This window comes from Nuphar pumila, chromosome 8, assembly GCF_984573655.1.
Source record: "Nuphar pumila chromosome 8, dmNupPumi1.hap1.1, whole genome shotgun sequence".
Lineage (NCBI taxonomy): Eukaryota > Viridiplantae > Streptophyta > Magnoliopsida > Nymphaeales > Nymphaeaceae > Nuphar > Nuphar pumila.
This window is the reverse complement of record NC_143256.1, coordinates 22121853-22149277: the sequence shown is the minus strand read 5'-3', so window position 1 is coordinate 22149277 and position 27425 is coordinate 22121853. Positions and strand designations below refer to the sequence as shown.

Here is a 27425-nt window from a genome sequence, read left to right as displayed (position 1 = left end):
CCTTGAATGCAAATTGGCATGGAGTATGGGCATTCTAGATGCCTCTCTCTTTGTACTATTGACAAGCAAAGAGGTTGCTTTTGACATGGACTTTTCCAACAAGTGATATGGTGATGTTTCTTACCGTAGAGCCAAGCCCAGGACCAGTGCCACCACACCCGTTCCAGCAATTGGATTTGTCAAGAACTCAAAGAAAGAATAGGGCACGCATTAAAACACCGTCTTAGTTCGATACTGATTTTTTTCTTTTTCTTTTTCTTTTTTCTCTTCGGAGATATACATCCGATGAAATTAGAACGATACAGAGAAGATTAACATGGTCCCTACGTGAGGCCTGGTTAGGTTGGAACTTTTTATTCGATAGGCCTCACTGGATTGGAACTTGCCTGCCTATGAAAGGATCACCAAATCACATTGCTGGTAGTGAGTTTTCTTTTTTTGTTTATTCCAAAGAGGAAGCCCCACATAGGACCATGACATCACGTTGTTGAGAAGTGAGAACAAAATTCTACCTTTTCTTCGTATTCGAGTTGAACCTGTTACGTGAATTTTGAAAGAGCCTAACGGCACAAAATGCGAAAAAAGGCCAGCACCAGCGGATTACTCATAATATAAATATAAGTAAATATAAAGAAGCCCCCCAAGGGGGGTTGGCGTAGTGGGTGGGACCTTGGCTGCTAGATGGGCAGTCAAGGTTCGTTCCTCATGGGCGCGGTACCCCTCTGGCATATGCCCCAGGGCAGGGGTCCTAACCTCAGAGTTTTTTTATGCTGCCGGCAGGACGATGGGGCAGGTTGAGCTAGTGCGACCAGGTCTTCATGTCGGGTGCAGTTTTTTTGGGTTATAAATAAAAAAAAAAGTAATATAAAGAAATTAGGCAAAAATATTCTTACCAGGTTAATATCCAGTTTGAAACACAACATTTTCAAAATAAGCAATATTCTGAAAACACCACAGTTTTTGTTGTCCTGTAAAAATATCATGATAAAATTACAATATTTTCAGGGCCAAGGCAGGTGGTCGTGGGCCCACCCGGAGCTTTTCTATCTTCGGCGGGGGTTTATCGCTATCAAAAAGTTAAAAAAAAGGCCGGTGATGTATATATATATATATATATATATTTTACCATGGTTGTCACTTTGGTTTGGGCACAGGTTTATGTGAACCAATACCCTACCTGTTGACAATCCTACCCCTACTAGGGGTGGCAATAGGTTGGGTTGGTGGGTCAGCATACCTCAATACAAACCTGACCCATTTATTAAACGGGTAACCCGATACGACACATTTAACCCGTTTAATAAATGGGTCGGGTTGGGTAAATGGGTTGGCGGGTTAGTGGGAGGGTTGGCGGGTCGGGTTCGGGGAAATGGGTTGGTGGGTCGGGTTCAAGTAAACGGGTTGGCGGGTCGGGTTTGGGTAAATGGGTTGACCCGCCCGCCTAACTCATTTATTAAACGGGTCAGCCGGGTTGGCGGGTTGGCATACCCCTAACACGAACCCGACCCATTTAATAAACAGGTTAGGTGAGTCGTTTACGACATAAACCGGTTTAAGCCAAACCCGAACCCGGCTAAGTAACCGGTTGGTGGGCCCTGTCAAATTTTGCCACCCCTGATCAGCTGTCATTATACTGCAATTATGCAATTATTCATGTTGATGATTAAAACCCATTCACGAAAAAGTAGAAGATCACATGGTCATCCCATTGGATATATAGTCACAAATTTATGGCATTTAAGCACTGGATACTCATAAAGACTCATAACTCATAATAGTGTAATGAGCGATGAGCGTCTTTTCGGAACAGTTTTAAGTCATTCATAGCTTTTAATGTTATGAGAAAATCTGAATCAATTTCCCCACCAAGAAAAGACACAAAATAAAGCAAAAAAATAAAATAATCTTCAATATGCAATGGACTATAATGCTGAACTCACCTTGTAGTTGCACAATTAATTATGATTGATCTATTTGTATCCTTGTTATGATAGCAATAGTCCTGGTTCTAGTGTATTCTCATTCATGTGATTAGGGTTGTCAATGGGTCGGGTTTGACCGGGGTTCGATCTGTACCACACCCTTTGGAGTCAAGGTTTTGTGTTAAATAAGAAGGCTCAATTAGAATCTGGATCGGACCCTTCGGGCCCGATTAATATATGGAGCCAGGTATAGTTTGTAAAATTGTATGCCAGACTCAAGCTCGACCTGCGTTTTGACTAAGATTTCACAATTTTTCAATATAAAAAGGAGAAAAAATATTATTTTATCTGGTATGGTTCGGCTCTGGTTCATATAATTCTTATAGGATCTGGGTATGATTTATCTTATGGTGGACCTCATTAGACCTGATTTTGAGCCCCGTGTATATCATCATCTCAAATCAGGTCTGAATCTGGTTCCACCTGAATCTGAATCAAACCCGACCCGTTTGCACCCCCTACATGTGAGGGTGTGGAGTAGGACAAGCCAAGGTTTGTGTGGGTAACTCATTGTGATATATACAAGTGAAGGCTACTTGCATGAGTTGCAGGATTCTTCAATGCCATGCGTTATTTGGTGAACCCAATCTGCCACTAACCTTTCAACCCCATACTTTTGCATGCAATATGATCTTCTTGGTTTCATAAACGAATAACAAAACAGTGGGCTCTTTATAAGATGATAAGAAACAAAAAAAGAAAAAAGAAAAAAAGGGGCGCTTCTAGCCCCTATGCTATTGGTGAGAGGCAGTGTTGTTAAAAGCACTCAAGGCACAAAAAAAGTTCCTCACCTTGAGGCGAGGTCCTCTGCGCCTCAAGGCGCCAACCTAAGGTGTGATAGTAACAACAACAATAACAATAATAATAATAATAAGTATTTATTTATTTATAATTTTAATAATATATATATATTTTTTTTTAATTTTTCAAAAAAAATTTAAGGCTTAACATCAACTTTTGGTGGAGCGTCTGGCTTGGCCTTAGCCTCAACGCTTTTCACAGCATTGGTGAGAGGGGAAAACCCTTAGAAGAAAAACTGAAATGAAATATTATACCATGCAGAATTCATGCTAATGATCTTTTCTTAAGTGTAATTGCTTTTTTAGAATGGAAAACTCATAAATACATCTTAATTATCATACACCTTATCCTATCAACCCGAGCTCAGCTGATAGATATGTGACATAAAGTGACAATTAATCATGTCATGAACCAAAGGAAATTAAGATTTTTGTTTTTTTGTTTTTTAATAATTGGGGGTAAACCACCTCACTTATTCATTAACTGATTGGGGTAAAAAGCACAGATAACCCCTTGCCGACCTAAGAGTAGACCTAGTTTGGGCCTTGCATCAAGGGGTCCGGTTTACCAGACCTGACTCGGACCAAACCCTATAGGGTCCAGGTATGGTGACAAATAAGAAGACTCGATTAATACCCGGCCGGATCCAAACCCGAAGGTCCGAGTAATACATGAACTTGGGTATAGTTTGCACAATCTTAAATGATTGATGCTCGAGCCTACGATGCCATTGCTCCTTGGTAGTTCTTTCTTTGATATATGTGCCTTTATTCTGAGCATCTTTATTAAACTCCTATCGATACAACCCTCCTTTACTTGAACCCTGCATTACAGTGTCCCCATCTTGTGATCCTTCACATAGCAAAAGAAAAGAAAAGTGAAAATCAAGTATACATCATTATCTCTTAAAACCGATTGATGGATAATAAATTTCTCATAATATCGACAATATGAATCGTGTCATTCGTCGAAAAACTGTATTTAGAAGTGTTGAGAACAAAACACCGCCAAGCAAAGGTGAATTTTGGTTCTCGGATTTGAAGATGTGAAGCAATGAGGACATCCCTCATTATTTGGTGCATCCCAATGAGGGGCAGACTAATTTGAAACACTCACTCACATATTCACATTCTCAAAAGAGGTGCAAAGATGATTCTTCCATTCTTCTACATATAAACACATGCTCGCAATATAGATGCCTCCTTATTTAAGCATGTGATGGATAGGAAGCCTATTATATTATGTAGAATCAGCCATGCATTGATAGATCATCAAACCGGATATGCTACATTCCATAAAACCTTGATAGGCATCCATTAAACGGTTAGGGGGCCGAGCATTCTTAGCATGAGCCCATGGTGAATTCACCATTGAAAGAGTGTTTCTAATAAAATAGTGTGTCATTAGGCCTTAGAGGTGACAAGTCTTTACAAAACATCCATTCTTCAAAGATGGTGGGGGAGGGATTGCTTCTTAGCTGTATTTTCCAACTATGTTCCGGATTCCAAAATGAAGAAATTGATTGTTCTTTTCTCCATGCAGCCCAATAAAGTGCAGAATAAAGATCTTGTAAAAACTCATCTTCATTCCATGCCTCCTTACGAAACTGAGTGTTAGAACCATCACCAAAGGACATGAATATTGCACCAAGGAACTCGGCAATGAGCTTGACTAGCTAGCCCCTTCCAAACTCCGGATCTGCCAGCCCATTTATAGCCCCCACTCCACTCTTATGGCCAGCCATTTAGTTCGTATTTGCTCTTGATAACGCACACCCATGGTTTGTCAAGGACGAATGACATCCAAAGCCATTTAAACAATGGAACTTTGTTCCACCTTCCAACCTCTTGAATGCCCAATCCACCCTCCATCTTAGAGTGAGTGCATTTTTCCTTTCTCAACTTTTCTTAATCAAATAAATGTTTGAAAGACTATTGATTCTCTTTCTTGTCTTGCTTGGAATGTGAAATAATTGCATAGTGTAGGAGATAGCTAGTAAGGACATGCTTCACAAGCATGACCCTCTCCGCAATGGCAAGGTTGAGGCCAACCCAAGAGTTCAATCTTGACAAGATTTTGTCCCCAACATATTTCCAATAACGATCCATTGTTACACCTTGGTGTAAGGATATTCCATGGCATTTAAGTGGAAGATTGCCAATTTTACAATAAAATTAAAGGGTTGATGCAAATAAGCCAATCCTACCCTCAATATTAAACAGAACAAAGCTCATTTTTAGGCCATTGATTCAAAGTTCAGATAACTCAGAAAATATGCACATCATAACTCATAAATTTGCAATGTTGGCTTCACTTTCTTGGCCAAATATAAGGATATCATTGGCAAAGAGAACGTGGAAAAATTTGGGAAACCCTGTCAAGTCCACACCATGGAATAAATCACCTCTAATAGCCAATTCAATCATGAAGGAAAGAGCCTCTGTAATGATAAGAAAGAGTAAGGGTGACAAGGGGTCATCTTGCCTTAATCCATGAGATAAGTTAAAGAACATACCTTAAGTGTCATTAATGCTTATTGCCGATGCCGAAATACGAAACAATTCCTTCACCCATTTGCACCATTTTCCTCCAAAATTCATACTATGCATACATGCTGGAAGAAAGTCATACCTCACCATGTCAAATGCTTTAGAAATATCAAGCTTTAGCAAAAAGAGCTTTTTACGAGAGTGAATAGAATGAATAGCTTCATGTGCAAGAATAAAACCATCGTGTAATTTCCTCCTCTTGATGAATGCACATTGGTTTTTTGAAATAATTTTGTCAATGATAGGTTGAAGGCTAGAGGCAAGCACTTTTGAAATGACTTTATAAATAGTGTTGCTAGTGCAGTTGGTCTAAAGTTGTCAATGCTACCTCTAGAGCCATCCTTAGGAATGAGAAATCGACCAAGCACCTTACAAAGGATGGCATTAGTGTGAAATTCTTGAAGCAAGATAGTGAGGTCATCCTCGCACGCATCCCACATGCTTCTAAATGCCTCAATTGGAAAGCCATCAACCCCGGGGCCTTACCCAATGGCATAGACCAAATAACCGGCTTGACTTCATCCATATCAAATTGTCTACAAAATGATGGTCACTTGATTCTCGTCCAACCTTTAAAATCACATATGCATCAAGTCAGGTGGTGGCTTAGGGAGACTTGTGTATCTAGCTTGAAATTGGCTAGTAAGAAATTTCAAAAGGGCCGGCCCTTGGAGTTGGTTGTCATTTAAGGACAAGATAGAGACGTTATTCATTCTCCTTGGGTTGAATGCATATGAATGAAAGTGGCATGTATTCAAGTCACCCTCCAGAAGCCAAGTGACCCTTGATCTTTGCCTCCATCGCATCTCATGATGCTAGTCACCACTTTTCTACCCTAGAGGCGAGTTGATCATGTCTCACTCGGAGGTTTTCCTTATCAAGAGCACATAGTTGTTCTTCCCATGCCCCAATGTCTTGGAATTTAGCTTTGCCATTTTTTCATGACCAAAGAATAAGATTACTTCTCACAAAATCCATTTTTCTTAAAATACATTATGCAGTCCACTTGTTGTCTTGTGCGTGAAGCTACCAAGATGCCATCTTGTTCTTAACATCGGGATCACGAAGCCACCACAATTCAAAATAGAACTGCCCCTTGATTGATTGATGGCCAAACATCCCATGATAATACAATTGGCGCATGATCAGACACTGTGACTGGACCAATAAAAGCATGAACATCATGATATATATTAAGAAGGTTTTGGGACAAGATGAACCTGTCAAGTGTTTGCATAACCGGTGGACATTGCTTATTTGACCAAGTGTAGGGGTCACCTTCCATTGAGATCGCGTGCATGTTGTGTGAGAGCAATAATTCATTGAATTTTCTCCTAAATCTTGTGCACACTTGTGGAAGAATCGAATCAGCTACTGTAAGAAATGTGTTGAAATTACCCTCGATAACACTAGGTGCGAGCTGGTGGCTAAGTCCCCCAACTCCCTCCAAAATGCTTGCTTTAGTGGGTTATAACCGGATCATATATAAATGTGAGTCTAAACTCATAGAAAGCTCCCTATACTTGGAAGTCCATAGTGGGGAGGGTGGTGTGTGTTCTCCCCCGAAGACAGCTGCAGTGCGTGTTCAGGGGTCCCAATTAGCGCCACGTATATAAGCTCGTGGGGCTCTTATTCCCGTGTGTGTCAGCATCACTTAGTATCAGAGTTTGGTGTGGTTGCAAAGACTTAAGTACCCTTTCCTGCTATTCTAGTCATGAAATGACTGTTTAAGAAAATAACAAAAATGTCCTCTATTCAAAAGAAAGAAAATGACGGTTCAAGAAAAGAACAAAAATGTCCTCCATCCAGAAAGTCGAGGATGATGTTAACTTTTCAAAGTCCAAACATTCTGTTTTCGCCCTAAAGAGTAAACTTTTACACCATCTGGTATAACAGAAGCTCCCTTTGACGACACAAACTTTGCCACCAAAGTAGCAGCCTTTGCCGTCGTCTCGAGTCGAGGTTCTCGCCTTGGTTTTTAGCTTGTGTTATAACACATTGCTGCCTTCTCTTTTCTGCCTTGTGTTACAAAACATTCCCGGGTTCGCGATCGACTAGTTCGATCATTAGTGGGCGTCATAAGGCATTTGTCGGCCATCTCTTTTTACAGTCTTCTCATCTTTTTCGTTGTCGTTAGGCATTATGGAAGAAAGCAATGGCACACAAACATTCCAACAAGTGCCATTAAGGCATTGTGAGTACCTTTCCATGTCATCATGCTATCGTTGAAGAACGTATGTCATTGTGAGTGCCATTAAAGCACTATTTTGTTATTTCAGGTGGATCTTGTCCTTTCATTGGTTGAAAACTTAACGATATTTGTAAGACGTTGGGATCTGTTGACAAGAATGCTTGTTTACAGATGCGAGGAAGGGCCTCTACTCCATCTGATATCCTCCATTCATTCAGTATATGCAATGTATTGCAAATCGCGGTTATAATAACATACTATTGATTTGTGAGATATTGTTTTGTTTGTTAATATCGATTTGTAAGCTATTATGCTGAATTTCTGTATCAATTTATAATATATTTTGCGATATGTATATCGATTTGTAAGATATTATGTGTTTTGTATTGTCGATTTGTAAGCTATTATGCTGAATTGTCGTATCAATTTGTAATATATTATGCGATATGTATATCGATTTGTAAGATATTATGTATTTTCTAGTATCGATTTGTAAGATATTTGTAGAAAGACTTTTAAAATGTGTGCATGCAGAAATACATTGTTACGCGCTTGTAGTGGCGATTTTCGTATTCAAATCGCAACTCATTTAACGATTTCTATTGAAATCGCTTCACAACATCTTAGATATAATTAAATCGCTATCATCAACACACATATACGACAAATTGTTTCTTTTATTAGTATGGTAAGTAACAACTTGATGCATAATATAAGCAAATAACAAATCGTCGTTGCTTTTATACTGTGATTCATTCAATCATTCCTTTGACTTGCTTAACCTTATCGGTATCCGTTGTTATATGCATCTTGAATAAATCATAGTAAATGTATGCGCTTGCTAACACAAATTGATATCTTGCTTATAACAGTGGTGAGCTTATCATCTGGTTGTAATGAAGATGATCTATCTCAATCATTTGAAAGATATGGAGAATTGAACATCTGTACTAATGACGCACCTCAAGAAGTGAACATATGCACTAATGATGCACATGATAACAAGGGTGCAAGCATTGGATTCACTCTTGACTTGAATGTTCCAGCAGAAGAAATGAAATTCGATAATGTGGTAGACGATTGTGACAGTACACTTGATAAAGGTGCAGACACTGAGAATGTACATGATAGTACACCTGACTCTGTTCCCGTAGAAGGAATGCAGTTTAATAATGAGGATGCTACATATAAATTTTACAATGATTATGTCTTAAAATTTGGCTTCAGTGTTAGAAGGTATTCTTGGTCAAAAAATGCATAGAGTGTCATGGTGAAAAAGACATATGTTTGTTCTAAGGAAGGTTGGAAGAAGTCAAGTGAAAATCCAACAAGGAGCATGCCAGAATCAAAATGTGGATGTCCAGCGAGAATGGTGTTAAGAAGACTTCTTAATGAGAAATATGTAGTTTGTACTTTAATCAGTGATCATAACCATGATTTATCTGCTTTATTTATGACTTCTATGTTAAGGTCACATCATAAAGTAACTGAAGCGCATGTTGCAATTGCTGAAATAGCTGATAGCACCGGTATTGCACCAAGAAAGACATATAATTTGTTCGCGCACATAGATGTGGTCATGAGAATGTGTCATTCACACCTATGGATCTAAGAAACCACTTGAGAAGGAAGATGACATATAACATGAAGAATGAAGAAATATGTTCTTTGGTTGATTACTTACAAAAGAAATCAAGCATTGACCCTAGTTTCTTTAGTGCAATGCAAATGGATGAAGATGGATATGCTGTGAATATATTTTGGGCAGATTCAAAGTCAAGAGTAGATTATGAATGCTTCAATGATGTGCTTATTTTTTATACAACATTGAAGATTAATACTGAACAATGGCCATTTGCACAGTTTTCAGAGTGAACCATCACTCACAGAGTTGTATATTAGGCGGTGCTTTTTTGTACGACCAGACCAAGAAAACTTTGAGTGGTTGTTTAGAGTATTTACACGGGCATTGAATGGGAAGCAACATGAAGTTGTACTTACAGATGGTGATCACGCAATTATGGCTGCGGTGTCTCATGTGTGGTCAGATGCACATCATCACCTATGTTTGTGGCATATCTTTCAAAATGCAGCAAAGAACATAGGACACATATTTAATCAGAAGACAGGGTTTGACAAAAAGTTTACTAGGTGTATACTTGAGTGCATAGACGAGATCACCTTTATGTCTAATTGGGAGGAAATGATTCAGATATACGACTTTGAAGACTGTCTGTGGTTACAAAATTTATATGCAAAAAAAGAGAAGTGGGCATTGGCATATGGGAGACAATACTTTTGTGCAGGTATGATAAGCACACAAAGAGCGAAATCTATGCATGCCACACTGAAGAAAACCCTGTATTCATGTTTAACAATGTTTTGCTTCATAGAACAATATGAATTATTTATAGATGGTCTTAGACAGAATGAGCTTGAACAAAATGTGAAATGCTTCAATACATGCCCTGTAACTTTGAGCATGAAAATATTGATGTGGTCTGCAGATCTATATACACTAACTGTATTTGAATGGATTAAGAAGAAGGTTATACATGTCATGAATTGCAACATAGAAGGACGCATGCAAACCGAGAATATGCACAAATACCATATTGTATGGGAGGGCGAAAAGCATAAAAAAATGTAAGAAGCACATGTCATATACAATGTTGACAACGAAATAGTTGAATGTATATGCAAAAAGTATGAATTAAAAGGTATTTCATGTCGTCATGCATTAAAGGCACTTAATGAAGAGAAGATACGAGAAATACCTGAGTCATATTTAATGTGAAAATGGAGGAGACAAGCAAAGATTGAACTGCTGGATACAGATAATGTCAGTCAATCTGGTGATGATAAGAAGTGCCACACTTCCTCTCGTTACCAACAACTGTGTAGGTTATTTATGCATGTTGCAGATTTGGCATCGAAAAGTGAAGAAGCGTATGTATGCATGAGAAAAGCATCAAGGGAGTTACTTGAAAAAGTACAGTTAATTCACTATCAGTCCATTGCAACTCATGAAGACCAGTCAAAGAAAATGGCATCGAACAACGAAGGTAAAAATCATGCTTCCCTTGACACTCTTGAGAAGTTGCGTCGAAGCGTAAACATCATCTTCAATAAGTCAGGAGTGAACATTATAGATTATAATGGAAAATTTCACCTAGCGAAGGGTATCAAAAGAAAACCTACCTCTGATCACAGCCATCGTAGGATAAAGGGTGAACTAGAATTGATTCGCAAGAAAAGGTCTAAGAAACAACCAACCTCTAAGCAAAAGCAACCAAGCCCTTTGCATGAATAGGTATGCAAGACATTATATTGCTTCCCATGTAAATTGCATTACGTGAAGCAGTATCTAACTTGTGTAATTTCCAACATGCAGCAATACCCTACGAATGTAATTTCCAACATATAGCAATACCCTACAGACATAATTTTCAACGTTGTGACCTTCAATCCTCCCGACCAGTTATTCTGGAATGATAGCTTCAGTTTTACAAGTCTTTTGATACGTAATCAATGTTGAGAGAATGTTTGCATTTCTTGTGAAACTTAATGTAGTGTCTTATATTGTTCTGTTTCTTGACAGGCTCAAATCAATTCGAAAGTGAGATATGAAACACATGAATTGCGTGTGAAATCTGTTTAAGTCTTACTATAAAGTTAGTTGTCATGCCTCTTTGCATGACCCAATTTCCACATTGTCGGATTTGTTAATAGTTTAACAAAACAGAAGGTGAATATGCTTATACACTGGATGGTCTTATTAAGAAAGAGTTTTTCGATGAAGCCATTTTCATGAATCGTGAGCCACAAAAATAGAATTATATCTTTCACATGCATTAAAAATAGAACTTTGTTTAATAATGTATCTTTCACATGTATAAATCCTTGTAATATGTATCATTCACATATATAAATCGTAGTTAGTGAAAATCGGGTATGAAAATCTGGAATTGTATGTGAACTCAGTGTTTATACAATTAGTGATAATCGTCTTCTCATCTAGCCTTTACATATACAAATCGTTATATATAAACTGTATCGTCCATATTATATGGGAGGGCCTCCACAACATCCGGTACTGTCCAAGAATAATTCGTTCACAAACAAATCCACACAATGTATAGACTTAGTAAATAACAAATTACGAATAATTCAACACTACAAATTCATGTAACTTTATAAATACAAATCGATTTCGTTCACAAAGACTAACAAAGACATATCGTTGTCGCAGTAACTTCATAAATACAAATTGATTTTCCATCCCTGAGTAATTAACGGGAATGGTTTACAACCGATGTCATTTACAATTGATAACTTTAAAACTACAAATCAATGTCATTTACAACCACAATCATTTACCAAAAAAACTTAGTTTTTTTACCTGACCACAATGGTTTGGCTTAGATAAAATACATGACCATCATCATCAAAAAAACAGATATCATCACCAGTAGGTAATTAACATGACGTCTAATTGTATAAAAAAATAGATATGTCTTTGTTTGTTTATGTGAACGATATCGATATGTAATATAGCGATTTACTCATAACATTTTGCAACTGTTAATTGGATTTGTACTTTACCATGACTACACATCATGTTGATGCCTGTACACGTGCGTAAAACCCTGTAAAATATAAAACCCTAATATAGATCTATATATAAAACTCAACCCGACCTGACCCGTTGTCAAGGTCTTAAACCCTAATCAATTTAACCTCTCTTCATCTTTCTTTTCTGCAGCAACGTAACTTCTTCTTCTTCTTATTTTTTCTCCTCCTTCTTCTTCTTCTTCTTTCTTGTATTTTTCTTTTTTCTTTGTTCTTCTGTGTTCCTTCTACCTATGCTTTATAGACAAGGGGGTGATGCAGATGTCCATCTATTTGATCTATTCCTATTGTTGGACCCTACATTATTTGCAAACCATACTTCATAGTTGAAAAAATATCTTTCTAATCTTCGATATACTTCATGACAAATACGTAGGGTGAGGGATCTATCATGTAGCCTCTTTGCTCCTGACCTTTGAAGCTTATTGTCAAGAGCACAACAATGCTAGAGTCCCTAAGAATCGGCCTCAGTCTGAAAAAATGGTGCAGTGGGCTGCCATTACTAACGAGCTCGTTTGCTTGCAGAGGATGTATCCTCAACATAGAAGGACATGACGATGAATGATACAAATGTTTTGGTGATCTCTTCTGTAAAAATTTGAGTCTCTAAAAAATAGATATGTGTTTGACGAAATTGTCCTCCCATGGATATTGTAACTAAATACTAATATTTTTTCTATATGAATTTGGTTGTAAATAATGTAAATCATGTGGATTTGTAGTTATGAAGTTACGACGAGAACGATATGTCTTTGTTTATATTTGTGAACGAAATCGATTTGTATTTAAGAATTTAACTCATTTTGTATTGTTGAAGTAAAACCCAAAATCCTTAAACCCTCAACCCCGCCCGTAAAAGCGATTATGAAATTTTGTTGACATAGACATTGCTCATAAAAGCAAATTGCGATAGCACGTAGCTTTCATATGTCATTATGTAAATCACGATGGTACTTATGGTTCACTTAAAAAAAGCTCATTGTCTTAAAGACATACTTCATTATGTAAAATACAATGGTATAACGATTTACACAATGATATCTTGTTACGACAATGAAGCCATACATGATACTTCAAGTACAAGGTTTTGATGATGAGCAAGTGGAATCAACTGCATTTCAGCTAAGGCTATGAAGAAATTGAAGAATTCAGTGAAGAATCCTTGAAGACTAGTGTGCAAATGTTTAATTCATTAAAAGTCTTAGATTCTTGTAAGAGCCTTACTTAGAGTGCATATTTAGGTTGCATTTCATCTTAAAAGTCTTTAGAAAAACTTTTCTAAAAGAAACTCTTTTGAAAATCTTTTTAGAAAACTCTTTTCTTAAATTTTCATGTTTATTAGTCGACCAATAGACTTATCAGTCGACTAATCCTTTCGCGCCATATTTTCTAAAAAGTCATTCTTGTCAAATTAGTCGACCGAAGGTTTTATCAGTCGACTGGACAGAATGTCTGTTTTCTGGAAAATTAGCAGCAGTCGACTAATGGTTTTTCAGTCGACTGAACAGAACATGTGTTTTCTGAAAAATTTAGCAGCAGTCGACTAATGCTTTTTATCAGTCGACCGAACAAAATGTTTGTTTTTCAGAAGTTTTTAGCAGCAGTCGACTAAAAGGTTTTTCAGTCTACTGATGATATTATCAGTCGACTAACTTTTCTTAAGTCGACTAAGTTTCAAAAGTTTAGAATTTCAAACGGCTCGATTAACAGATCAGTCGACCGACGATAACTGTCAGTCTACTAATAACTAACTATTAGTCGACTAACTGATGTTTCAGTCGACTAATTTTGCCGTTTTCCTGAAACTTCAAAAAAGGCGTGTCTTTTCATTTTTCAAATGTTTTGATCGTTCGAAATGGACCGTTTTGACACCCTTTCATACTCTCAACGTATGAAATCTTTTAACTATAAATATGAGTGCATTTTACACTCAAAAACAACAATTCAATCGATTTGAATCTTGCTTTTCACTCTTATTCATTCAAGTATTGATTTTCTCACTCACGTGATATTTTCACTTCAGTTTTTCACTCAAATCACTTTGAGAGATAGTGAATTCATGAGTAGAGTGTTTCAACAACCTCAAAAGCCAATTGCATCTCATTTGCATTCAAAAGGAAGGCTCATAGGTTGTATTGTAAGTTGTTATTTCTTTTGTGTAAAAAGAAGGACTCCTTAGTGTAAAGGAGTTGTTTGCTTTCAGTAGGATTGTTACTGAAAGTGGGACCGGTTATGGTCTGTGTGATCTTGTAGTTTACAAGGTTGATAGTGGAAAATCTCAAGCGGGTTTTGCTTGGGGACTGGATGTAGGTCGGGTTTGACCGAACCAGGATAAAATCTTGTGTTCTTTGTGTGTTTGCTTTGAGATTTGCAAAATCCTTCAATATTCCGCAGAAAGTTTTAAAAGCACTATTCACCCCCCCTCTAGTGCTCGTTGCCTCGATCCTAGTGCACTTTCATTTGGTATCAAAGCACAGGTTTGTTATTACTTTGATTTGACCATCATCTAGCATGGCAACTACAACATCTCAGCACAAAGAAGGAAGTTCCTCTGTTCGTCCTCCTCTCTTCGACGGAACAAACTATGGATACTGGAAAGTAAGAATGACAATATTCCTGCAATCCATGGATCTCGATATCTGGAGAGTTGTTTCAGAAAAGTACCAAACTCCATCAACTGATTTCAGCCGATGGACCAATGATGAAAAGAAGACTGCTTCACTGAATGCCAAAGCTATGAATGCGCTGTATTGTGGCGTTGACAAGGTAGAGTTCAATCGCATCTCTCAATGCTCTACAGCTAATGAAATCTGGCATACTCTTCTCGTAACACACGAAGGTACGTCAAAGATAAAGGAATCTAAAATTGCTTCTTTAGTTCATAAATTTGAATTGTTCAAAATGAAGCAAAATGAATCTATATCGGACATGGTAACTAAAATGACCGATATAACTAACACTTTGAAATCCCTTGGAAAAGAATATTCACAAGTGGATTTAGTCAGAAAAATTCTAAGGTGTTTAACTCCTGAATGGGAGAGAAAAACCACTGCTATTGAAGAAGCAAATGATCTCAATACTCTCACTCTTGAAGACTTAGTTGGTAACCTAATGGCATATGAGGTCCAACTTCAAGACAGACAAGAAGAAGAGCCTAAAAAGAAATCTCTTGCTTTTAAGGCTACTTCTGACTCAGAAGATTCTGAAGAAGATGAAGATGAAGATATTGCCCTCATCACAAGGCAATTCAGAAGATTCATCAAAAAGGGAAGATTTCAAAGGCAAAGAAAGTAGATTCTTTCATTCCCAATGAAGTAAAGTGCTTTAACTGCAAAAAGGCAGGACATATCAAGAAAGATTGTCCTCTTCTCAAATTCAAGCTCAAGGACCAATTCAAGAAGAAAAAGGCATTTCAAGCCTGTTGGGATGATAGTGACTCCTCTTCCAATGAAGAATCAAATGAAGAAGTCGCCAACATGTGTTTTGTAGCACAAGAAGTTTCGGTAAGTCAATTCGACTATGATGAGTTATTTGAAGCATTTAATGATTTATATGCTAAATTTAAGAGTCTTAGTTCTAACAATAAAGAGTTAAAAACTGAAAATTTAACTCTTGACTCTCAAAATAAAGTGTTACTTCAAGAAATAGAAGATCTCAAGAAGGAAAATTCTTGCCAAGCACTTGAGATAAAAGAAATTGGAGTTAGAACCAATCTCTTACAAAAGGAAATATCTAGTCTTAAAGAAAAGTCAAATGATCTTCTTTCTATAGTGACCAAATTCACAAATGGTCAAGAGAATCTAGAAAAACTTCTTGGTTCTCAAAGATGCTCGGTTAATAAAACCGGATTGGGATATAGCTTCTTTGATACTCAAAATAGACCAAACTATGTGGTGAAAAATTAAAGACATTATTCTCAACCTTTTGTTCATAAAACTAAATTTTCTAGTTCTAATAGAAATGCATCTAGAAATGATTATTCTAGAAATGTTTATTCTAAATCCTTTTATAGAAAGAATATTTATTATCAAAGGAAAACAAAATCCAAATGGATATGGGTTCCTAAGATTAACTCTCATGGACCCAAAAATAGAAAGGGGTCAAATGCTCTGTTTTCTGATTTTGTTGTAGGTACACAACATAAGGAGCAAATGGATATTGGACAGCGGCTGTTCCAAACATATGACTGGAAGGCCGGAGTTATTTTCCACCCTCCAAAATAAGGATGGAGGAACCGTCACCTTTGGTGACAATAACAAGGGAAAAGTGATAGGTATTGGTAATATTGGTAATCCAAAATTTTCCTTGATAGAAAATGTTCTTTTAGTAGATGGTTTAAAGCATAATTTAATATCTATTAGTCAATTATGTGATAAAGGTTTTCATGTTTCTTTTGAAAATGATTTATGCTTAATTTCTGATTTTCAATCTAAAAAGATCATTTTTAAAGGTAAAAGAAGAAACAATGTGTATGAACTATATCTAGATGAATTACCCTCTTTTAATGAAAAATGTCTTATTGTTTCAAATGAAATTCAATGGTTATGGCACAAGAGACTTGGACATGTTAATTTTAAAATTATCCAAGAATGATCTTGTAAGAGGCCTACCTAGAATACCATATAAAAAGGATCACTTATGTGATGCTTGTCAAAGGGGTAAACAAATTAAGAGTTCTTTTAAAGCTAAAGATATAGTTTCAACAAAACGTCCTCTTGAACTTTTACATTTAGATCTATTTGGACCATCTAGAATTCAAAGTTTGAATGGTAGCAAGTATGCTTTTGTTATAGAAGATGATTATTCTCGGTTTACATGGGTGATTTTTCTAAAAAGCAAAAATGATGCTTTTTCAGAATTTTCTAAACTTTGTAGAAGAATTACAAATGAAAAATCTACATCTATTATTAAGATTCATAGTGATCATGGTGGTGAATTTGAAAATGAATCTTTTCTAAAGTTTTGTGATTTACATGGTATATCTCACAACTTTGCTTTTCCTAGAGCAGCTCTACAAAATGGAGTTGTTGAAAGAAAGAATAGAACTTTGCAAGAATGTGCTAGAACCATGCTTCAAGATAAAAATTTACCAAAATATTTTTGGGCTGAAGCAATTAATACAGCATGTTATGTCTTAAATCGTGTTCTTATTCGACCAATTTTACATAAAACATGTTTTGAATTGTATTATGATCGTATACCAAAGATCTCATATTTCAAAATTTTTGGTAGTAAATGTTTCTTGTTAAATACCAAAGATAATCTTGATAAGTTTGATTCAAAATCAGATGAATCAATATTTCTTGGATATTCTTCTAGAAGTAAAGCATATCGTATTTTCAATAAAAGAACATCTTGTATTGAAGAATCTTTACATGTTGCATTTGATGAGAATTGTGAGCAGGTTATTCCTCTAAGCGAAGAAGAAGAAGCAACACTTCAAGAAGAACCCTTGATAGAGAGTACTTCTCAAGAAAATATTCCTCTTCAACCGATTTGGAAAGAAGTTCCTAATCATCCACATGAACAAGTTATTGGTGAAATAAAGAGTGGTGTCCAAACTAGAAGGCAGTTAGAAAAATATATTGCAAATGTTGCTTTCATATCTAAATTAGAACCAAAGAATATCAATGAGGCATGTGATGATGAATTTTGGCTTTTAGCCATGTCTGAAGAACTTAACCAATTTACTAGGAATGATGTTTGGGATCTAGTTGATAGACCAAAGGATCATCCAGTAATTGAAACAAGATGGGTCTTCCGAAATAAGCTGGATGAAAATGGTGAAGTCATTCGTAACAAAGCAAGGCTAGTGGCACAAGGCTATAATCAAGAAGAAGGCATAGATTTTGATGAAACCTATGCACCAGTGGCTCGATTAGAGTCAATTCGTATGATGCTTGCTTTTGCTAGTTACATGAACTTCAAGTTATATCAAATTGATGTTAAGAGTGCATTCTTAAATGGACACATCAATGAAAAAGTTTATGTAGAGCAACCCCCAGGTTTTGAAAATGAGAAATATTCAGAAAAGGTCTACAAATTGAAAAGAGCTTTGTATGGACTCAAACAAGCACCAAGAGCGTGGTATGAAAGACTACGAAATTTTCTAGAACAATCTGGTTTTTCCATTGGTCGGGTAGACTCCACTTTATTTATTAAAAATCTTAATTCAGATATTCTTGTTGTGCAAATTTATGTTGATGACATAATATTTGGTTCTACTAATGATTCTCTTTGTAAAGAATTTGCTAAAGCTATGTAGGAAGAGTTTGAAATGAGCTTGATGAGCGAATTAAACTACTTCCTTGGACTTCAAATAAAGCAAACTGAAGAAGGAATCTTCATCAATCAGGGTAAATATACAAAAGAACTTCTCAAGAGATTTGGGATGGACTCATCGAAATCAAGAAGGAATCCTATGAGTACAACTACTTCTCTTGATAAAGATGAAAATGGTAAAAGTGTAGATACTAAGCTCTACAGAGGTATGATCGGATCTCTATTATACTTAACTGCTAGTCGACCTGATATTATGTTTAGTGTTTGTATGTGTGCAAGATTTCAAGCTAATCCAAAGGAATCTCATTTAACTGCAGTAAAACAAATTCTTCGATATTTGAAAGATACTTCAGATTTCAATTTGTTTTACCCAAAATCATCTTCCTTTGATTTAGTTTCATATAGTGATGCAGATTTTGCAGGAAGTAAATCTGATCGCAAGAGTACTAGTGGAACTTGTCATTTCTTGGGAAATTCCTTAGTCTCTTGGTTTAGTAAAAAGCAAAATTCAGTATCACTCTCAACAACTGAAGCTGAATATATAGCGGCTAGTTTAGCATGTTCACAAGTACTTTGGATGAAACAGACCTTAAAAGATTTTGGTTTAAACTACTCCACAACAACTATTTATTGTGATAACACTAGTGCTATAAATCTTTCAAAAAATCCTATTCAGCACTCAAGAACTAAGCATATTGAAGTTAGACATCATTTTTTAAGAGATCATGTGTTAAAAGGAGATATTTCGTTAAATTTTATTTCCACAACATGCCGATATCTTCACTAAACCTCTTAAAAATGAAGATTTTATGAGAATTAGGAGAGAACTAGGTATTTGCTCGTTTTTGGATTTATAAAAAATGCTGATTTTTGAACAAAATCTCAAAATCGCACTATATTAGTCGACCGATAAAATTCTAGTCGACTGATGTTTTATATTTTGGAATGTATCGCACCATATTAGTCGACCGATATATTTCTAGTCGACTGATGATATTTTTAGAATAAGTCGCACTTTTTAGTCGACCGATAAAGTTTTAGTCAACTAAATTTTTTTTTAAAAAAAAATTTAAGTGAACCTTATCTCTATTTCTGCTTATGCTATTTTTGCCCTTACTCTTTTTGATTCTGACAAAGGGGGAGAAAAAGATAAAGATAGCATTACTTTGAAATTGCAGGGAGATCTTGAGAAAAAGATGATAGCAATTACATTACAGGAGATCTTGCATGAGAAATGCAAAATTAAGAGAAAAAGAAAGCTTTGAATGAAAGTATTTCTAAATACATGAAGAAATGATGAATGGAAATGCAAACTAATCAATATGTGATATATGTGCTTTAAATGTGCTAACTTTTAATGTTTTACAGCATATTGATAGGGGGAGTAAAATCGCCATCTATGCATCTAAATGCTTCATCTTTGATTAAGTTTGTCATCATCAAAAAGGGGGAGATTGTTACGACAATGAAGCCATATATTATACTTCAAGTACAAGGTTTTGATGATGAGCAAGTGGAATCAACTACATTTCAGCTAAGGCTATGAAGAAATTGAAGAATTCAGTGAAGAATCCTTGAAGACTAGTGTGCAAATGTTTAATTCATTAAAAGTCTTAGATTCTTGTAAGAGCCTTACTTAGAGTGCATATTTAGGTTGCATTTCATCTTAAAAGTCTTTAGAAAAACTTTTCTAAAAGAAACTCTTTTGAAAATCTTTTTAGAAAACTCTTTTCTTAAATTTTCATGTTTATTAGTCGACCAATAGACTTATCAGTCGACTAATCCTTTCGCACCATATTTTCTAAAAAGTCATTCTTGTCAAATTAGTCGACCAAAGGTTTTATCAGTCGACTGGACAGAATGTCTGTTTTCTGGAAAATTAGCAGCAGTCGACTAATGGTTTTTCAGTCGACTGAACAGAACATGTGTTTTCTGAAAAATTTAGCAGCAGTCGACTAATGCTTTTTATCAGTCGACCGAACAAAATGTTTGTTTTTCAGAAGTTTTTAGCAGCAGTCGACTAAAAGGTTTTTCAGTCTACTGATGATATTATCAGTCGACTAACTTTTCTTAAGTCGACTAAGTTTCAAAAGTTTAGAATTTCAAACGGCTCGATTAACAGATCAGTCGACCGACGATAACTGTCAGTCTACTAATAACTAACTATTAGTCGACTAACTGATGTTTCAGTCGACTAATTTTGCCGTTTTCCTGAAACTTCAAAAAAGGCGTGTCTTTTCATTTTTCAAATGTTTTGATCGTTCGAAATGGACCGTTTTGACACCCTTTCATACTCTCAACGTATGGAATCTTTTAACTATAAATATGAGTGCATTTTACACTCAAAAACAACAATTCAATCGATTTGAATCTTGCTTTTCACTCTTATTCATTCAAGTATTGATTTTCTCACTCACGTGATATTTTCACTTCTGTTTTTCACTCAAATCACTTTGAGAGATAGTGAATTCATGAGTAGAGTGTTTCAACAACCTCAAAAGCCAATTGCATCTCATTTGCATTCAAAAGGAAGGCTCATAGGTTGTATTGTAAGTTGTTATTTCTTTTGTGTAAAAAGAATGACTCCTTAGTGTAAAGGAGTTGTTTGCTTTCAGTAGGATTGTTACTGAAAGTGGGACCGGTTATGGTCTGTGTGATCTTGTAGTTTACAAGGTTGATAGTGGAAAATCTCAAGCGGGTTTTGCTTGGGGACTGGATGTAGGTCGGGTTTGACCGAACCAGGATAAAATCTTGTGTTCTTTGTGTGTTTGCTTTGAGATTTGCAAAATCCTTCAATATTCCGCAGAAAGTTTTAAAAGCACTATTCACCCCCCCTCTAGTGCTCGTTGCCTCGATCCTAGTGCACTTTCACATCTCTTGTCAGAAAATATGAGTTGTTCAAAATGAACAAAGATGAACCCATCACAGAGATGTTTACCAGATTCACCAACATCACCAACGATCTGAAATCTCTGGGTGTAACATATTCCCAGACAGAAAAGGTGAAAAAAATCTTGAGATCTCTCACAACTGATTGGGAGAAAAAGACTACAGCTATTGAAGAAGCTCAAGATTTATCTAAGCTTACTCTGGACGACTTAATAGGCAATCTTATGGCCTATGAAGTCCACATGAAAGAAAGAAGGGAAGAAGAACAACCAATAAAGAAAACTCTAGCTTTCCCAGCTCTATCTGAGAATGAAGACTCAGATAAAGAATCTGAAATTGCGCTATTAACCAGAAAATTCCAGCGCTTCATAAGAAGGAACCGGCTTCCAAACAAGCACAAGGAAAGAAAAGATCCTAAGGAAGATCCCATGTGCTATCAGTGTAATAAGCTAGGTCACTTGAGGCGTGATTGTCCCCTTCTCAAAAGAAAGTCCAAGACCGATGAACCAAAGAAGAGGTTCTTCAAGAAAAAGGCTCTGCATGCTCAATGGGATGACTTAGAACCATCCACCAGTAAAGAGTCAAGTGATAATGAAGCCGAAACTGCAAACATGTGCTTCATGGCAAACGAAAGCTCTGTAAGTGAAATTTCTGATTTTTCCTTTGAAGAACTTCTAGATGCTTTTCAAGAACTATTTGAAGAATCTAGAAAATTAAGCTTCAAAAATAAAACTTTAAAATCTGAAAATGTAGAGCTTTCCCAGAAAAATGAAAAACTCAGTAGTGAAAACTCTGAGTTGAAAAAGAAAAATCTTCTTATTACTTCTGAAATCTTATCTACTAGCTTCAAGACTAAAAATCTGCAAGTAGAAATTTCAGAATTAAAAAGTAAAACTGAAAACCTTATGAAAACGGTTTTCAAGTTTACTAAAGGAAAAGAGAACTTGGATAAACTCCTATCTTCTCAAAAAGTCTCTTTTTACAAGAATGGTATTGGCTACTCTCATTTCAATAAGCCTTCTTGTATAAATCAAAAGATCACTTTTGTGAAAAGTTCGTCTGAACCAAATAAGGAGTATTATAAAGTTAATTTTTTAAACTCCTCTAAGGTTGTAGACAAACCCAAATCCAAATGGATATGGGTTCCAAGGTCTAACAAAAAGGGACCCGATTGGGTACCAAAAAGAAATTTTACTTGATGATTTGCAGGCTCCAAATAAGAAGAACAGATGGATTCTAGACAGTGGATGTTCAAAACACATGACTGGACATTCAGATCTCTTTGCTGTTCTTCATAAAAAGGAAGGACGAACTGTCACCTTTGGAGATAACAACAAAGGTTTGATAATAGGTATTGGTAATATTGGAAATATAGATAAACCTTTTATCAAAGACGTTCTCCTGGTTAAAAGCTTAAAACATAACCTTCTAAGTATTAGTCAAATGTGTGATACAGGTTATAATGTTAGCTTTAATCATAATGCTTGTCTTATAGCAGACACCAACGAAAATATTATCTTAAAAGGTATAAGAAAAAATAATATATATGAACTATACCTAGAAAACATCACAGAACATTGCCTCATAGCTAATAATGACTCTCAACATCTATGGCACATGAGAATGGGTCATGTCAATTCTAAATACATGTCTAAATTAGCTAAAGATAAGTTAGTATGTGGGTTACCCAAAATATCTTTTAAAAAGGATTATTTTTGTGATGCATGTCAATTAGAAAAACTATCCAAATCATCTTTCAAATAAAAAATTATCATTTCAATCAAAAGACCTTTAGAGCTTCTCCACCTGGATCTTTTTGGTCCTTCTAGGGTAGCTAGTCATAATCACAATAAATACGTTTTTGTCATTGTAGATGACTACACAAGATTTACTTGGGTGATATTTTTGAAAAACAAAAGTGATACGTTTTGTCAATTTGAAATTTTATGTAAAAAATTACAAAATGAAAAATCTTGTTCTATTGTTAAAATCCGTAGTGACCATGGAGGAGAATTTGAAAATGAACTTTTTGAAAATTTTTGTAACTTGCATGGTATTTCTCATAACTTTGCCTTTCCTAGAGCTGCACCTCAAAATGGTGTAGTAGAAAGAAAGAATAGAACCCTTCAGGAATCTGCTAGAACTATGCTCCAACACAATAATCTTGCTAAATCTTTTTGGGCAGAAGCTGTTAATACTGCATGCTACATAACAAATAGAGTTCTCATTAGACCCTTATTAAATAAAACTCCCTATGAACTATTCTATGACAGAACTCCAAGAATAGACTATTTCAAAGTCTTTGGTTGTAAATGCTTTATCCTAAACACAAAAGACAACCTAGATAAATTTGATGCTAAATCTATTGAAGGCATATTTTTAGGATATTCAAGTCATAGCAAAGCATACAGGGTTTTCAATAAGTGTTCTAAGTCTATTGAAGAATCTATGCATGTTAGTTTCTGTGAATCTATTGATCAATCTGTTCATAAGCAAACTAACGATGATGATGTTGAAAGTATAAATTTATTTTTAGATAACACAGCTAAGTCTAATGAAGATGATCATCAAAGAACATTTGACGATATCAAAGATCATCCTCAAAAGCAGATTTTGGGAGAACTGACAAAGGGGGTTCAGACTAGAGCTCAGCTAGAACGGATTGCAAATATGACATTCATTTCTCAACTTGAACCAAAGAAGATTGGTGAAGCCATCATCGATGAGTTCTGGATGCTAGCCATGACTGAAGAACTGAATCAATTCCAAAGGAATGAAGTTTGGGATCTTGTACCAGGACCAAAGGATCATCCAATCATTGGGACAAGATGGATCTTCAGAAACAAGCTAGATGAAACAGGTAATGTTATAAGAAATAAGGCAAGACTAGTAGCTCAAGGATACAACCAGGAGAAAGGTATTGATTTCGATGAAACATTTGCTCCTGTTGCTAGACTTGAATCTATTAGAATGTTTTTAGCATATGCAAGCTATATGGATTTCAAATTATATCAAATGGATGTTAAAAGTGCTTTTCTAAATGGTTTTATAAATGAAGAAGTTCATGTAAAACAACCTCCAGGATTTGAAAATGAGCAATATCCAGATCATGTTTTCAAACTCAAACGTGCTTTGTATGGTCTAAAACAAGCACCTCGTGCTTGGTATGATAGACTTAAAACCTTTTTGTTAAAAACTGGCTTTTCTGTAGGCAAAGCAGACTCTACATTATTTGTAAAAATAGTGAATAATCATACCCTAATTGTTCAAATATATGTAGACGATATCATCTTTGGATCTTCTAACAACACTCTTTGTGAAGAATTTTCAAAGTCCATGCAGAAAGAATTTGAAATGAGTATGATGGGAGAACTCACCTACTTTTTTGGACTGCATATTAAGCAAACCAAGGATGGAGTTTTCATCAATCAATCTAAGTATGCTTGTGAACTTCTGAAGAGGTTCAACATGAACTCAACTGCTTCAAAAACAACTCCTATGAGCACTACTACTGTTTTGGACAAAGATGAAGATGGTAAGTCTGTTGATACAAAGGTATACCGAGGTATGATAGGATCACTTCTCTATTTAACTACTAGCCGTCCAGATATCATGTTCAGTGTTTGCTTATGTGCTAGATTTCAGTCAAATCCAAAAGAATCACATCTTAAGACTGTAAAAAGAATAATGAGATATTTAAAAGACACAGTTGATTTTGGATTATTCTATTCAAAATCCTCTACATTTGATTTAATCTCATACAGCGATGCTGACTTTGCTGGAAGTAAATCTGACAGAAAAAGCACAAGTGGAACATGTCATATGCTAGGGCACTCACTTGTATCATGGTTCAGTAAGAAACAAAACTGTGTATCCTTATCAACTACTGAAGCCGAATACATTGCTGCTAGCCTAGCCTGTACACAAGTTATCTGGATGAAACAAACCTTAAAAGATTTTGGTTTAAATTTTGAAAATACAACTATTTTCTGTGATAATACTAGTGCGATAAACTTATCTAAGAATCCTATTTTACACTCACAAACTAAGCACATTCAAATAAGACACCACTTCTTAAGAGAACAAGTCTTAAACAATATAATTAAACTGGAATTCATACCCACTAATCAACAGTTAGCAGACATTTTCACTAAACCATTGAAACATGAAGACTTTACACGAATTAGAAGAGAACTAGGAATATGCAAACTAAGTGACTTATAAATTAATCACACTTATTATAATACTTCTTAAAATCTTATTTTAAAAGTTTTTTTTCTTCTTATCGATTTTTGTTAGTCAAACTAGATTTCCATATTCACGTACACTTTAAAAATCTTATAAGACACATTCTTTATGTCTTTCAACTTGTCAAGTACACATCCATTATGACTTCTTGTCCTATCTCCTTTCACTCATATCCATAAAAATAATTATATTAAAAGTTATCATAACATGGTTTACATCACTCATCTTATAACTCCTTTATTATTTTTTGTCCTTTTGTGAAAACTTCTCTTACGAATAATTGATTCACCTTCAACATGAAAACATATTAGTTTATGAGAACTCTTGCTTTTCAAATTATTAGTTAAAATCGAACGTTTATTTTGGTTCTTTTACCTTTCTCTAAAAGATCTAGTTGCTATGTTCTCACGTAAATTTTTACTATATCATTTAATATATCATAGATTACGTACACTCTATTATATCTCACGTAAAATTTTACTATATCATCTGTTATATCATAGCCTAAAGAACTATCTATTATCATCTCTTCATGCTTTACTTCTTTTACAAAAAGTATTTGTACTCCACTCATTAGTACGTTTTGTATCACCTTCTTTTTTATCTCTCTCTCTCTCTATATATATTATACGAAGCTCCTTTTCATCTGTGACCATCATTCTCTCATTTTATATCTCTCTCCAATAGAGACTCATTAAAACCTTATCTTTTATTTTTATTCTCTTAAGTACCTTTAGTACTTTCTCTCTCTTATACAAATTGATTCTCCATTCTTGTCAAACCGAGTTTGTGACTCCTTTACTAGTTTAAAACTTAACTCTATTCTCTATGAACTTCCTCAAATCGAGTTTCTTTAAAAATATGTTTATCAAATAAACAATAATTCATGTCAATCATAACGTTATGTCTTTTATCAATCATGATTTTTTTATTACTTCTTATCCTACTCGAAAATCCATATATGTCATCTCACTTTTCTCTATGACTACTCTCACTCCTTCCACGCATATCCATAAAAATATTTCTTATATAAGCAATTATTACTCTTCATTCATAAAAATCTTTTTGTCTCATCACTATTCATAGTCAAAGTGTGTCCCTCTCATCTTTACGTACACTCATAAAACAATACAAATGTGAAGACACATTAATCATGACACATTTTTTAAGGCATTCTTTTCTTTCAAACCACATATCCGTATCACCCTTCTTTATGTCTAGTCATTCTTTTTCCACACATATCAAAATATATACTTATTAAATAACAAATTATTGTCTCTCACTCTCTTATCTTTGTTTGTCTTATTCCAAAATCACTCTTCACGAATTTGGAATGCTTCCACATCAAGTAATATCATGTAGAAAAAGTTGTTTGTTTTATTAGGTCATTATTTTCTTCACTCTCTTCAATATGTCACTCCATACTCCATTCATAACATTTGTCACTACTCGATCTCCCATAGTATATTTGTTCAAATCTATGTCCTTCTTAACTTACATACCAATATGATACACTATCTTCCACCATTGATTTGATTTGTCATTCACAAGCCCCTTAACTTACAACTCACGAATTTCCTTATTCAAACTACAATCCAAAAATCATTCACTTCCTTTGTTATTCAATTATTGTCACAATTATTTTCTCTCTTCTATTTAATCATTTGGTTCATTCCTCACCAATACCACTCGTAGCTCACTATCTTCATACAGACTTTCAAACTCCTTATCTCTCAACTTCCTTTTGCAATGGCTTCCTCTTCAACCTCTGCAATCACTGCCGCAGATCTTAGGTATCCAGATCTTTTTCACTTCTACAACTCCCTTTGTTCTCGACCCATTCATGAAGGA

The 27425-nt window shown here is 35.3% G+C and overlaps 1 long non-coding RNA gene across 1 annotated transcript in view; it reads right to left on the bottom strand.

The window, feature by feature from the left end:
* Positions 1 to 4613: 4613 nt before the first annotated feature.
* Positions 4614 to 27425, bottom strand: part of LOC149829776 (uncharacterized) — a 48387-nt gene continuing 25575 nt past the window's right edge. The window contains exons 2-3 of the long non-coding RNA XR_016433590.1: positions 5299 to 5397; positions 4614 to 5223 (exon numbers count right to left, since the gene is read on the bottom strand). This is a non-coding gene — a long non-coding RNA (uncharacterized LOC149829776). The remainder of the gene's footprint in view (positions 5224 to 5298; positions 5398 to 27425) is intronic.